General features: G+C 41.2%; 1 pseudogene across 1 annotated transcript; it reads right to left on the reverse strand.

Moving 5' to 3' along the window:
• Positions 1–1,468: 1,468 nt before the first annotated feature.
• Positions 1,469–4,699, reverse strand: LOC143610779 (putative inactive receptor kinase At5g67200; annotated as a pseudogene). Its single transcript, XR_013149647.1, has 4 exons — positions 4,534–4,699; positions 3,617–4,472; positions 2,613–3,069; positions 1,469–2,073 (listed from the first exon to the last, which is right to left on the reverse strand). The product of XR_013149647.1 is annotated as a putative inactive receptor kinase At5g67200 (transcript).
• Between the last annotated feature and the right edge of the window lie 11,167 nt (positions 4,700–15,866).

Here is a 15,866-nt window from a genome sequence, read left to right on the forward strand (position 1 = left end):
TTGTTCAAACCAAATGGAAATCTAGATATCCAGACTTATACTGACGCAGACTGGGCAGGGGATAAAGGAGACCGAAGATCGACATCAGGGTACTTCACTCTGGTTGGTGGTAATCTTGACAAATGGAAAAGCAAAAGGCAAAAAGTGGTTGCCCTTTCAAGCGCAGAAGCCAAAAAAGAGGAATGACATGGGGTTTGGGAGAGGCCTTGTGTACGAAAGCTTCTAACTTAATCGGCTCCCCACCAATCAAGGTTAGCATGAGTATGTGATAATAAAGCTGCCATTTAAATGTAAAAACCCCATACAACTTGATCGAACAAAACACATAGAGGTTTCCATGTTTAAACCATATATAAATTATAGTTCTTTTCTCTTGTAATTGATCCAGATTTTTAATAAAAATCTGTGACATACCAAATACGTTTCGTAACAGTTCAACCGAAAAGTGCATGTGTCCTCGATTAGGTTACAAGGAGATAAACCAAACTTGATTGAACATGTAGTTCATCCACACAAGAAAACCGGCAAATTCCATAAAACATCTTAGAAGAACTTGAATGCTAATAGGGTTGTTCACGAGTCGAGCCATGGTGGTTTCGAGCTCGGGCTCGAAATTAAACAGGGCAACTCAACTAAGGCTCTAACTCGATTTTGAAGTTAAATGAGATTAAGATCGAGCCATGATCGAGCCGAGCCTAGGTCGATTTTGGCTCGATTACAAAAATGAGCCAACTCACCTCAGGATGTTTCAAATCAAGTTTTTTAGCTAGTTTTATTCGAGCTTTTATCGAGCGAGCCTCGAGCTTTTTGAACAACCCTAAATACTAATGGGTCAAATTGATACCAAACAAAACCAGAAAAAGAGCCCAAAACCCTAAAGTTGTAAAAAAGGATGGTTGACCATCCAAGAAGTAAAGCAAATAAAATGCCCTCCAATTTGTATAAACAACCAAGTGATAGAAGGTGATAATTTGATCGTAATGTCGGTGCCTTACATTCATTCATTCATTCATTCGTTCACCATGATATATACAAATACATTACATAAATTATGCCACCGATTTAGGAGATAATCATGACAGAATATTCTATACAATATCCAAACACGACACTGTCGATGCAACTTGCAAGATCGGCCCATGCATTGTTACCTTCTTTTCTTTTTTGCTTCCTCAATTTCCTTTGTTTGGATACACTTACAAGTTTAAGTTAAGGCAAAAAAAAACATCAGGAACAAAGACATATATACTAAAGCCCACGACAACTCTTAACATCATTGAACATGTTGGATTTCTTGTCCTAATCGAATCGAAGTGTTCAACACGCATTCTTCTTAGGTACCCACCAACGGCCAACCCCACGACAACTCTTAACTCTATAATTCATGCAAAAATAATTGATGATAGGCCGGCTTTTCATATCTATCATAATTTCATGCTAGAAGGCCAAATCTTTACAACGCACACACACATAAGAAAAAAAAAAAAGAACAGGCAAATGGCTTCACTTCATATTAAGGACCCATTTAACTCCTCTGTTACAGCAACTTCTTTAATCTCTTGAATCATCTTTAACACTTCCCACATGGTAGGTCTCTGATCCGGCGAGCTAACCCTACACGCAACCGCCACCTCAACCATCATTATCAACCGCCACCTCAACCGCCACCTCTGCACCGGTTATCAACCGACTTTACCCAGTTCACCATATCATCTGCCATCAAATGCGGGTGCTCGGCTGCAGGCTTCCCAGTTAAGAGTTCAAGTACTAGAACCCCAAATGAGTAGACATCAGACTTGGCGGTTGGCTGGTGGTTTAACTTGCGTGTTTCTGGAGGCTCATAAGCGGCTGAATCTGGATTGTCGCAGTCTGGTAAGTCATGGGACAGGGCGGAGAGACAGTAGTCCGAGAGGCAGGCTTCGAAGTCAGCACCTAGGAGGACATTTGATAGTTTAAGGTTGCCATGAACAAGTCTCCATGCTTGGTGGATGTAACATAAGCCTTGTGCCACATCCTCAGCTATTTTCAAACATGATGTCCAATGCAAAGGCTTTGCTCTTGTTGACTTTGACCCTACATGTGTTAACATCATAATAACAAAAATCATTAATATTTATACTCACATTTCAATTTCAACTATATGATCCATTGATAGATCATCACAATATGTAACTAACGTAACAAAACTACGATGGTATTTACAACTAGCATAACTTTATTATGCTAGTTGTAAATACCATATCGTAATAATATTACCAAACAGTCACCGTGTCATCGCTTCGTACAGCTTTTTTCACTTTATGTTAACCGGACCCAATGTATTTATCCATGTTCTTAACTCATTCCAGTTTCTACTGTTCTGGTGTCAATTATATTATACATTTTATAAAATTTGTGCGTCACTTTCCATAATAATAACTCACCAACCTGTAACTCTGAAAGATTCCACTAGACTCTAGTCAAGTGGTAAATCTAGTGAGCGTACAATTTAATATCTTGTCACTAAATTTGACCAGCTCTTAGTCCATTGCAACCAACTTGAGTCAACTCGTTGCCAATTAAACCAACTGAGTCAACCCAGCAACATTAACATTTAATAGAAACAAACTCACCATGAATAAGAGAAAACAAACTTCCGTTAGCCTGATAATCATAAACCAGCAACCGTTCTTCTTTCGCCTGAAAATAAGCCCTAAGCGATACCAAATTCGGGTGCCTTAACCCGCCCACCGCCTCAATGTGCCGCTCAAACGCCTCCTTACTGGTCCCAGCCAACCTTGCAGCGTCTAACCGCTTCACACACACAATTAAATGATTCTCCAGCACTGCTTTGTAAGTAGTCGCTAACGATCCTCGCCCTAACAACTCCGCAGACGCTCTCATTAATTGCTCCAGCGTGTACATCTGTGACTCGCCTGCACAAAACACCAGGTTTCCGCTCTTCCCCATCGCTATCCCTTGCTGCAGTTTTCTCACCTTCTCTTCTAACTCGTTTGTTTCCTCCATCCGCATTACCTCAGCAGCCGCATCCGCCACTGCTGCCATCTCCATTATCTCACTCGTAGAATCCTTATAATAGTGAATATTAAAAAATATATTAATCAACTAAATATAGAAGTATAATGACTTAAATACAAAGTATAATAATGATTTTTTTGCTAGATTATTTTGTTTTACAAAATTAAGAGTGGTTTTAGGTGACGGATTAAATATTAAGTGCTTTTAGGTAATTTGTTATCTTAGATAGTGGACTACGATCAGCTAACTTTCCAAGTGGCAATCCAAGTCATCTTCAAAAAATGGCGGTTTGCGTAATCCGCTATTTGAGATAGTGACTTTTACTTCATAATCCTCTGTTTGAGATAGCAAATTAACTAAAAGCACTTAAAATTTAGTCGGTTACCAAAAAACACATTTCTCTTTGTAAAACCACGAGATAAAAAAAAATTTAAAACGTGCTAACAATGAGAATCAAGGAATGTAATTATATATACAATTTACAATATAGTAAATATTAATTACAGTGTTGTGTAATTATAACACATTACACTACTTATAATTATATTATTTGATTCAGTTAACACGGTAACTTTTCTTTATATTCTTTAATATTCACAATTACCTTCTTCTTTTCCGACGCTTTAATTGATATCACTAAACACATAACCGAACAAATCAACACCACCACGCCAGCAGAAAACCCGAAAATCAACGCTAATCGCTTATGATTTCGCGAACCGGAGCTTCGAAAACCAGGTATTTCTTCCTGCAACTGCGCGCTTTGCCCTAGCTGAACACGTGGCGGCGGCGGAGATAACAACGTCGAGTTATTCCCAAAGAACGGTCCGATGAAGCCGCATTCAGTTCGAACGATCTCACCGCAAAGTCCAGGATTGGATGAAAACGACGACGTAGTGAAGTTAGCTAGTGTCGGAGTAACCGGAACCGGACCGGTTAAGTTATTAACCGAGACGTTAAATACTTGAAGAAACGATTGATTAAGAGGTGGAACTGAACCGGTGAATTTGTTAGAATCAAGTCGGAGATAGTTTAACCGGTCTAAGTTTGTTAAATTAACCGGAATGGGACCGGTTAGTTTGTTAAACGAGAGATCTAGTGTACGGAGACGGTGAAGAGACGAGAGTGAGACCGGAATTGGACCGGTGAAGGAGTTGTGGTCTAGAAATAAGGTTTTGAGGTTAATCAGACCGGTGAGGTCTGGGATTGGACCGGAAAACGAGTTGTTTTGGAGGCTGAGGACTCTGAGCTGGGTGAGTTTGGTTAGTGTGTTGGCGGCGAAGAGTCCTGAGAGGTTTAAATTGTTGATGACGAGGCGAATGACTGGCATTGTACTCCTGGCCGTTGGCAGTGAGAGAATGTGGAGGTGGTGGTGATGGTGAATGGAAGTTTGTTATGTGGATCTGCTTTGGATTTGAAGGATAGGAGTGATACGGCGTCGTTTGGTAAAGGGGGTTTGGATGATGAGGATGAAGAAGGTGAAAGTGAAGGTTGAATATTTCATGTTTATGTTAAAATAATAATTAATGGGAATGAGAATGAGAATGAGAATGAGAGGAAGCCATGGCAGGGTAGCTGCAAATAATAATACAGGGAGAGTGGTGACTGTGAGTGAGAGGATCACGTGAAAGGTTTTGGATAATAAAAAAGAAGAGACATGGGTTTGAATTTAGTGAAGCATGGGAGTGTGAATAAACATGACTTTAATTTAAATCTTAATAGAATATTCACTTATTAAGTAGAGAGTAACTTTAGATTAATAAGACCACCAACTATGGGGCGCTGAGGAGGGGATTTTTAGGTGACGAGGGCTCGGAACACTGCGGTGGGGCGTCGTTGAAGGTTGGGCGACGAAGATCCGGTCTTTTGAACGGCCTGCGCGGTTAAACAATTTTTGGTGGGCCCCCCTCATTTTCCTCTCTCAACCTCTCTCACACATAAATATATATGTATGTATATATATATAGAAAATGGTTCAAATAAAAAGAGTTTCCTATGAATGGTAAGAACCATTAGATTTTTGACATGTGCCATTACAACATATGGTGAAAGAACAAATCTAGGAAACTATGTCGGTTATAATGGTAAAATAGTAATTCTAGGAAACTATGACGGTTTTTGATAATTTTAAATCTCAACCATTGATTAATATGATCCAATGACTATGATTTATTCCTAGTCTTTCTAGGAAACTACTTGTTTTTAGGATAACTCTCCCCTATAATATATATATATATATATATGGGCGCCAATGGGCATTAAATCACAGCGGGGCATATTGGTTGGGGCTTCGAAGCCCCCGATGGTTACGTGGCGCTGACGTGGCACTTGGGAGGAGCTTCGAAGCCCCTCACCATAGAGGATGGTCTAACATTGTTAGTTTAACGCAGCAAAAATGATAAACAACACGTTAGGCAAATCTCATATTCCCTATACTGAAATGGTGGGTCATACTTCATCGGAGACCGTAAGTCTATGAATCCACAGGGTGTGACTATAACACTATAGACAAATCTCATATCGTGTATTTAACAGGTACTCAATTGACAGCACTAGTCGTAATGAATGGATCGTTATTTTAAACATTATAAACGTGTTTTGTGTTTATTTGAATGTGGAGTAGATGAAAACTTTAGTTAAACATGCTAAAAAGTCTAAAATCATATATAACTCTTTATTTAGTTAAAAAAGATAACCGTAAGAAAATAAATACATAATAGAAATAATTTCATCACATGTAAGGATGACTAAAAGATAGAAAGAATAGCTAGGTCTTTTGGATTGTTTCCTTGTGTTTAGTCACTTTTTTGTTTCCCTTTTAAGTTTTAACTCTACTTGTGTTTGAATTGTTTGGCGCATAGGCAATACCAACTTTTACATGTTATAAACTTATAACTATCTTTATAGCTTTATAGGTTAAAGCATATGTTTTGTCTATGCCACAATGCGTAATAAATTTACAACTATACAATAATATTATTTACCGAGGTATATTTTTCCCTTTTGACTAATATTAATTGATCAATTTAACTCTGAAGTCTGAATCCATCAAAGTATCAACCTAACTAACCAAAGTTCTCCAAAAGAAGCATTAATGTCACATACAACAATTTTTCAGCATACATAGGTTATTAAGGGTACTCAAAAAAAATGTAGGCGAAACTATTCTACTAAATGGATACCTCATCAGCTTGTTCCTTCATGGTATGGGCTTATCCGCTTATAGCCGTTTTTTCTTACATATAAGCATCGTGATGTTTCGTGGATCCCATTTTGGTTTGTTTGTTCAAACTTTGACCGCCCAGACACTCCACAATACAACTCCTAGACTGCATCAACTTTATTCATTCACCGTCACTACTTCTAAATCTCACGGGACATGTCACTTCTTGCTTGGGCCATCCTCCAGTTTTTCTAGCGTTTTCCTTGAATAACTTCGCATTCCAAATATACCGTCTCAAAAAAATTGTAATGTATGTACTATGTAGCGCTTCAAAGTTCAAATAATCTACAAGATTATCATTTCGTTCATCCTTGACTCGTAGAGTCGTAGTACCTCACCATTATTATATATTATCCATGTGTAAAGTTTTATTTACTATACATAAACTTTTGTCTAAAAATCAATATTCATCAAGCTTCCAAATTTTTAACCTTTTAGGTCACCGACGTTTCAATTTTAAACACTTTTTGTCCCTAAAAGTAATACACATTAATTTTACTTCTAAATTACACCATTTTCAACAATCCCAGGATTTCAACCCTCACTATTTGAAAAGACAACACATTATCCAATACTTTGGTACAGCCTCCGAAAGCCTTTTGGCTAATGAAGAAACTTGATAGATTTGATAGCAATTAATGTTTATTGTTCCAAAACGTGTTGTTCTGGACACGCAACTAGACCGTCCCAGGTCCATCACGTGAGAGATAAATCAGCCTCACTCAGCGGCAAGACGATTAATGTTTATAGCCTCATCATACTTAGTTAATGCTTATTGCCTCATCATACTTCTCTTCTAAACATGCCCTAATTTTTCATCTTGTTAATCACCAAAACATTTAGATTATATATCAACGCAAGCTTCAAGATTCACTAGTAAACCCTGAAGATTGACTATGGATTCCATAGATACGCATTTGTCTTAATATCACAACCTTTGATTTGTATAATCTAATAAAAATATTGACGGTTGGTTAGATATTTAACCTTCAGTCAATTAGGACAAATGATATAGACTTGAAATACCAATATAAATATATATTCAACATGGAAAATAAAAACACGTAAGAAGCATTATGTTATTTTACTCCTATATATTTTATAATATTTTCTTACGGTTTTGGTTATGTCAAAGTCTGAATATATTTTTACCGTTTGGTAATTGAATATTTTCATAATCCTGATATGTAAAAGTCACACTAGTTTGATCGGACAATGATTGAGCATAAAGTGTATGATTGCTAGAACATAATTAACGTGAAGGGATGAATCTCGTTTTGGGCTTTAAAAAGAGGAAATCCTCACTAGTAGAAAAAATGGCTATAATCACACTATGACACGCAACAATTTACGACATGCAAATGTGTATGTCATTAAAAAATTGTCATATTTTTCAAAATTTAAAAGATTTACGACAGTTATTTTTGTGTGTCATCCATTTAGTGTCACAAGTTTCAAAGATCGTGCAATATGTTGGTACACTGTGCTTTCTGTTTTGTACATTGGTGGTCTCCCCTCCTCTTCTTCATCATTCATCTGTTTTCCACATCTTGAAATTTAACTTCAACCCCCATTCAAGTCCAATATCGCCTCTCTGACCGCCAATCTCCCCGGCTGCTTCACATCCGAAGCCTAAGCGATAAACTCTTATGCGATTAAGCGTTTTATTTAGCTTCGTCTTGCCCTAATCCAGATCTGACCGAGCTTCGTCTTGCCCTAATTGTTTATTTTTTATTGTGTTTCTGATTTAGGGTTTTCCGACCTAGCATCCAAATCTGATTATTGCAGTCATCTCTTGAAGGCGATGGTCGATTAGGGGAGACGCTGCTTGCTTAATCTTTTCCTTTCCCAGTTTCTTCGATAGGTAATGTTGTAATGTTATGAAATTGAGGTTTCTTATATATTCGATTGTGTTTCTGAGTTAGGGGTTTTTGGTTTAACATCCAATTAAGATTATTGAAATGTTTATCGTTCTGGTTGTTATTTTAGGGTTTTTTCCTAATTGTTATCTTTTCATGGTCAAGCTTGATTAAAAATCTGATTATTATTATAGTTTATTGTTATCATTGTTTTTTGTTTGATATGTTCTAGGTGAAGTTTCTTGTAATAGAATGACTACTTTTCGATTTGTTATTGGGTATATAAATATCTTTTGGTATTTTTTGGTGGAACGCATTTTAGTTATTCAAGAATATGTAGCTGCTCTTTGCTTAGCTACAGATAAATTTTGTTTTGAATGCTTGGCTGCTAATTTAATGTTTGTATAGGATGCTTATTTTCTAAATTTATAGGATTCTTATGATAGACAATTAGAGGTGCTTGTATTGTATGTTGTGTTTGAGTTTAATTTTAAACTAGAGTAGTTTGAATTGCAAACTGTGAACCAAAAAACACACATCAAGAATTGTCAATAGAATATGTATCCTAGTTGTAGTTCTTACTCTTGCTCCATAGTTAAGCTCAGAGTTACTTAAGTTTTCTGTTGCCACTGTTAAGTTATAAGTTGACATCATTATAGCCCAAGGAGCTCAACCCATAACCAAAACCAGGGACTTTAGCTTTAAATTAAACAAACCTTTTGACTCAAAAGTTGCTTCAAAATTGACTTTGACAAGTATGCGTTATGTTTAAAAATAAATTGTAATGATAGGCTTTATAATTTATATCTGAAATTCATTTTGACTTTTTCTTTTGTTAGTATTTTTTGTTCTTTAAATGATTTTTTAGGTTTCAACTTATAAGCTATCACACCTTTTAAATGTGCGTTCATTTGGGTTTTGTGGTTTTTTAGGTATAGTTTATAATTTCTTGAACTCTAAATATGTAACATGGAACTCGAAATTTAACATTTTGATTTTAAGTTTCATGTTATATGAATCAATGAAGAAACGCAAACACTCTTTATATATCAAACTGTGAGAACCAAGTGATTTTAATAACAACAAACAAAATAATAATAATAATAATAATAGACATATTTGTATTAGTTTATATAATAAAGAAATTCATAGCATGATGGAATTGTCATCCTGATTAGCATTGAGATGCCAATGAATTTAGTGTGTCTTTTTTTGGTAGTTTGACTTCCATATCAACATGTATTTGATAACTTTGTAGGAGTCTACTTATATTTTATATGTGAAGAAACACTAACCGGACCCCGGGCAGATTACTGGTAACCTGGGGGTTAGATAGATGTTTCCCACGAGGGGTTAGACCCAGAGAAGATGTTTCTTCTGATAACCTGCAAAACAGACACCGTGAGCTTGTCACTGAGAAGGGGGGGGGGTTCCTCCTTGTGACCACCCTCCGGCGTGAGAATCAGACTAGATTGCTCTTTAAATATAAGTGTATATTAAGAGATTGTTAGAGCAGATATCAGGTATATATGATGTGTTGGGTTTCTATGGATAATTTATACTTAGTTAACCATTTAACTAGTCACAATTAAGGCGGAAGCGTGATATTTACAAACTAAACATATCTATCCATATGTATATATATATATATATTACAAGTTTATATGATATGTGTTCATGAACAACCTAGTTTATTCATGTCATGAGATTACCAATAATCTATATGTTAGAAACCCGAGGCAAGGATCAAGTAATACGGAAAAACTAAACTATCAAAGCTTGTAAAACTTACATTCTTAAACCTTTAAGAGATGTAGTTGATGGTTGAAGAAGATGATGATGTTGATGCTAGACTTTCAAAGGAAAATCCTCAAACGGAATATACCCCGAGCCTCCAACACACACCGAGCTATGTTAGGGAGCTTGAACACCAAAAACCGAGACCCGAGCCTCTTCCTTTTGTCTTGGCCGAAAACAAGAAGAAAGAAAAAGGAAGAGTTGTGTGGTTTTTTGTTACTTACTTGAAAGTTCTTGAAAGTCTTGATATATAAAATATCTTACAATCAAATCATGTCATGTTGTTAGGTTTTAAGTCAAGTAAGAAATACTCAACATCCACCAAATCCATGACAAAACTTGACCATAACATTAGGGTGTGGGGCCCACCCAAAACCGGCCCCAAAAATATATATATATATATATTTTTTTATTTTTATTTATTTATTTTATACTTTATAAAATATATAAACACCCCATCTTTTATAAACCATTTTACAAAAGAACATATAGTTAAATAATCATTCCAATAATAATTATTTGAATAAATAAATTAACCAATTAATTTATTTAACACTTTCAAGTAAGTATTCAGAAATCCGATTTTCTGAATGTGTCGTGTTCTGTATTTGTCTTATAGATCTTATCTTAACAAATACATAATTGGTGTGTGTCTAACTCGTTATTGGGTATGACCCGACTTGGATCAAACACAACTAGCCACATTAACCTAATTATGTGTCTCGGGCATACGGTATTCCAACATGATGATCATAGATAAGATGAGATGATCATACCATTTGTGGTATTTATAGCCGAAGGTAGGTTTCCAAGGAGGTGTGGCCGGCTGCAACAGTGTTCCTGTTCCACCAACAGTGGCCTACGCACGTGCCCTGCTGGTAGTTGGTGGGTAGGCAGCGGCTGATAGTGACCAGGCCTGCTGTGTACTATTCCTTTTCCACCAACTGCCGGCTACGCACGTGGTATGGCAGTAGTTGGTGAGTAGGCAGCGGCTAATAGTGACACAGTACAGGAGCATGCTGCTCGCCATACTGTGGTCAATAAGCTGTCGTATCTTTAGTCAAATCTTTTTCCCATACCTCGTCAGGTACAGTACAGAAGATCTTCCTGTATCGTACGGACTGGCTTATTTGGGCGGGAGTATTCCCCCTCCCGCCCTTGTGCGGGATTGTTCCCGGCTTTGCTCATTCCCTCAGGTGACACTGAGTGATTGAGAGCTAAGTGCCTTGTGCGTGTAGCCTTGCTGCGCGGGTGGCCTTCCCTGATGGCTTGTATCCGAAGCTGCGGGAACAGGCGGAGTCCTTCACCATCGGGAGGCATTTCCTGCGGGACCAGCTTGCGTACTGCGCGTAAGGACGTCACGTCTCTGAGCATGGTTGGTCCTGCGGATCCAGTTGGTTTCTGCGCAGACGTCCCTCTTCAAGGTGAGTCTTGCGGGTCCAACTGGGCTCTGCTGGGACCTCTCTCTTCAAGTCCCCCCAGTCCAATGTTCTTCTCATGACTGTTTAATAAAGTGAGGTGAACTTTTGGACTTAAGCAGAGGGTTTTGAAAAGGGTTTTTTAAGGTTTTCCATGGGGATTCCTCCCGCGGAAGTCCTTGTCACTTGCAGAAATTCCCGAGTTTCTTGCTTGGTCTTTGGGTATGATGCGGGTAGGTCTGTAACCTACTCGCAAGTCAGGAGCGTTGAGTCCCACTTGTGTGGATTCTCCATGAGGTTTTGGCAGTTTTGAACATAGTGATCAATTGTGTTAAAACCACCAATTCCATCCTGGAGCTTCAAACAACGTAGTTCTCGAAGTTCCCGCTATGCGGGGATGTTATTTCCGTTTCCGCAAGCATTGCCCAGAAGATCCTTCTTGGTTTCAATTCCCAGCGGAGCGCTAGGTATGTGAAGGGTTTTGCCTTAACACTGTACCTGCGCTCGTCTTACGGTTACTTTACTTCCAAGGTATTTCTGGCGTCAATTCCCTGCGGGTGCTAGGTATGTGAAGGGTTTTGCCTTTACACTGTACCCGCAGCCGTCTTACGGTTACTTGGTTGCCGAGGTATACTTGGCTTCAATTCCCTGCGGGTGCTAGGTATGTGAAGGGTTTTGCCTTAACACTGTACCCGCATCCGTCTTACGGTTACTTGTTTGCCAAGGTTTACTTGGCTTCAATTCCCTGCGGGTGCTAGGTATGTGAAGGGTTTTGCCTTAACACTGTACCCGCATCCGTCTTACGGTTACTTGTTTGCCAAGGTAAGGGGTATTTTCCCGCTTACTTTTTAATCTTTGAATTTTGAATTTTGAAATTCGAAGAGTTGGTGGAAAGAACAGTCCAAAACTCTGAAACGTCGTGCGACGGTTTCTTCTGACTGTGTCAGATCGTGCAGGAAGTTATGGTGACGTGACAGTACATGGTCATTCCAGACGCTTTTTCAGGCGCGTGGGCGCGATTTTTCGGGCGCGTGGCCGCGAAATTAATGGTATGCGTCCTGTCAACAGCTGTTGCCAGCTTGATTTTTGCCACGTGTCATAGTTTCATTGCACCTTCGTTTTCTCTCTCTTCCGCATTAATTTCATCGCATTAATTGCGATTAGTATATAAAGGGGTAGAGGGCTCTTTGTATTCCACACTTTCACTCTTCTCTTCATCTTCTTTGCGATTTCCGGCGAATACTCACCTTTTCAGGCAAGCATTCTCCCGAAATCGTTTTCTTCTTTTACAAGATGTCTCGTGATCTCGAATCTGCAGTCGATGACAAGAGTACTGCTGGCGAGTGCCAGTGTGCTCTGCCTGGCGATCTGTATCGGTACGTCGTCAGGAAGTTCATGCTCGAGTCTCTCGAGCCTGAGTTTCCAGAACCCCACCAGACGGTGTACGATGCCCCCAGAGGCAAGATCGGGGTATATGCTGCATTCTTTGTTTATGGGAATCTTAGGTTCCCATTGACAAAGTTTGTTTACCGTGTCCTTGAGAGGCACGGTGTTCATTTGACCGAGTTGCACCCCATGGCGATCTCCAAGATTCGCCACTTCGAGTGGGTGTGCCGGATTTTGGGCGTTGAGCCCTACGTCGACCGCCTGATGACCTTCTATACTTGGAGGTGCATCCAGGGCTGGTACACGTTGACAACCCGGATTAAGGGTTTAAAGATCTGCGCGACCGAGCGCAGTCTTCGCTCGTGGAAGCGGGAGTTCTTCTTCATATCCGCTCGCGCCATCCCCATTGCCATGAAATTCAAGAACGGGCAAGCACTTCCCAGCCTTCACGCCTCCAACTACCAGGAGGCGGAATGGTTTGCGAAGATATCTCGGGTCCAATATCCGGTTTACCGGTTTGCGGAGTCCGGGATGGTGATGCTGGGGATGAGCCGGGTGTGGAAGGCTGCGGATGCGCATAAGATCCCAATCGTCCTCGAATACGGTTCGAACTCTGTTCCTTACGGTATGCTTTGTTTCCTTTTGTTGATTTTGAAATTTCTTCTAACTTTTTTCTTGTTTATTTCAGAGGGGAACGACTTGCAGTCGCTCCTAAACCCGCGGGAGGCTGACGGTCCCGCTCGGATGGGTACTCGCGCTCTAGACGAGAACGAGTTGCCCATCCTAGAACAAACGGCGGATCGGTTCGTGGAGGTCTATCCGCAAGGCCATGAGATCCTTAGCGCCCGCCGGCCAGGTAAGACGCTCTTCGACCCTCGACCCCTCAATGTTGAAACCTCTGCTGGAATTCCTTTAATCGTATGTTCTGATGAGGAATCCGCAGATGGTCCTCCGTTGGTGCGGAAGAAGAAGGCCGCCGGCGCGAAGGGGAAGGAGAAGGTGGCCTCCACTGCCGATCCGGGGCCTCGGTCTGATTCCGAGACCGAGAGCGAAGAGGTGGCGGGGAATCCCGGTGGTGATAAGACCGCCGCTCCGGAGGCTGCGACGACTGTCACCTCCGGAGAGCCAAGGATGACATCGGTAACCGGCACGAAGAGGCCGGCTCCATCGGGTTCATCCCCGCCCGTCCGTACTTTCAAGCTCAAGAAAACACGTAAGTACATTATCTTTAACTTTTATCTTTATAGTTTGATATCGTTAACACTTATCTTCTTTACGCAGGCGTGGATGTTGACGCATTCCAGGGTGGAGTGCAGAGTAGTACCTCCCCGCCAATGACGGTAGGCTTGGTCAGCCTACCTGAGGTGTCGACCCAGGCGCCTGCGCATGCTTCCGCTGGTTCAGTTGATCACTCCTTTGAGCCGACTGTTCCAGCTGAGATGACGTCACCGCCGGCAGTGAGTGCGATTTTTACAGCATCTTTCACTGAGCCGGCGGTTACTATTGCTGCGGATTCCGCGGCAGCGACCGCGGCGGCTGCTACGATGCCCCCGCCATCGGCAACGACGGCCGATCCATCAGGTACGCACGGGGCTTCTCGCCAATCTCTGCCACCTTCCCATCTGCCTGACCTCTTGGATGGATTTCCGTTGGGTTCAGGTGATGGGTTCGGCGGCTATCGGCCTGTAATTGACCCTACAGGTGCGTAGGGTTCTTTCAGCCCTTTTCATATTTTTTCTTATCATCTTCTCCTAACTGCTTTATGTTTTTTGCAGTGTCGGATTCCAATGAAGTGTATGTTCCACGATGGAACATTCGCCGAGGAACAACCCTTCGCACCCCTGTGGAGTGCGTGGAATGGGCTCGTCACGCTGCTCCTAGTGGTGCGTTGGGGGAAGCCATGGCTAGCTACCAGGAGGGTAGGCTAACCAATGAGCTTCGGGTTCTCCTGGCTCGGATGCAGCCGCGCGTCGAGCTGCTTTGTCGTGAAAACGACAAGTTAGAAGCAGCTCGCCTTAAAGAAGTGGCTCAGGCGCGGGCTATCCGGGAGGAGAACCAAAGGCTTTCCGCCGTAGCTGCGGAAAAGGAGAAGGCCTTCAAGGCCCTCGAGGTTGAAGTTCAGGCACGACTCGAGGCCCGTTCCAAGCCTGCCCAAGCTGTTAATGAACAGCTTCGGCTGGCTAAGGAGACTGCGAGGAACGCAACCGAGAGGGCCACCAAGGCTGAAGCTGTTGCTGAGCCTCTACGCGTGGAGAATGAAGAGCTTAAAGCCAAATTAGAGGCTCTCCAGCAGGCTCATGATGCCTTGGCGATGGAAGACGCCAAAAAGCTCCAGGAAATCTTGGACCAGAGGGGGATGCTTGACCATACTGAGCGTAAGCTAAAGGGCGTCGAAGAGGCTGCGGCTAAAGAAGTGTTGCTTGCCAACCTCAACAAGAGTGAAGCCGATCGCGCCCGTAACGAAGCTCAAGCTGCCCTCCAAGAAGCTCTGGTTGCCAAGGAATGGCTTCTGCGAGAAGCGTTGTCTCAGGTAATTTTTTTTTTTTTTTTCTTTATGCTTTTCTTTGTAAATAGAAAAGGTTTTGACACTTGTATATTTTCTTTTGTAGGTTGTGCATCGGGTCTTTGCTGAGACCTCTTACGATGATGCTATGAGCGCAGCCCTCAACGCTTCTCACGAGGATGGGGAAAAGGTCGGCTTCCTGCTTGGTCTAGGGTTCGTTGAGAAAGGCATCCCGCCTTCCAACTTCCCTTTGTACAATGTTGATACTGAAGCTATTTACGACCAAGCAGTGAATCAGTACGCCGCCTTCCCGCATCCGGTGGTGGAGAAGGTGAATGAAGTTGCTGCTGCTGATGATGGGCTAGCTATCCTTAAGGCTTTCCTTGAACTGCCACGCTCTACTGATGGTGCTGGTCCAAGTGGAAGTGGCCCTGAAGCCTGATCCTGAAGATCCCTTCCCACTGCTAGGATAGATTTATCTTGTATAGATTTATTTTCTTGTAGGCGGGTAGTTACCCGGCCATTCTTGTAATGAATCATTGTGAAATATAAATCTTTTTGCGGGTAAGACCGCTACTTTCGTTGGGTTCCTTGCTTTGTAAACGTTGTATGACTTGCATACTTTAGTTAAATTAGCAATTTTCCAAGTGTTTAGAATAAGT

This window comes from Bidens hawaiensis, unplaced genomic scaffold, assembly GCF_021521415.1.
Source record: "Bidens hawaiensis isolate Kalapana, Puna unplaced genomic scaffold, B.hawaiensis_p1.1 tig00028012_1, whole genome shotgun sequence".
NCBI classification, from domain to species: domain Eukaryota; kingdom Viridiplantae; phylum Streptophyta; class Magnoliopsida; order Asterales; family Asteraceae; genus Bidens; species Bidens hawaiensis.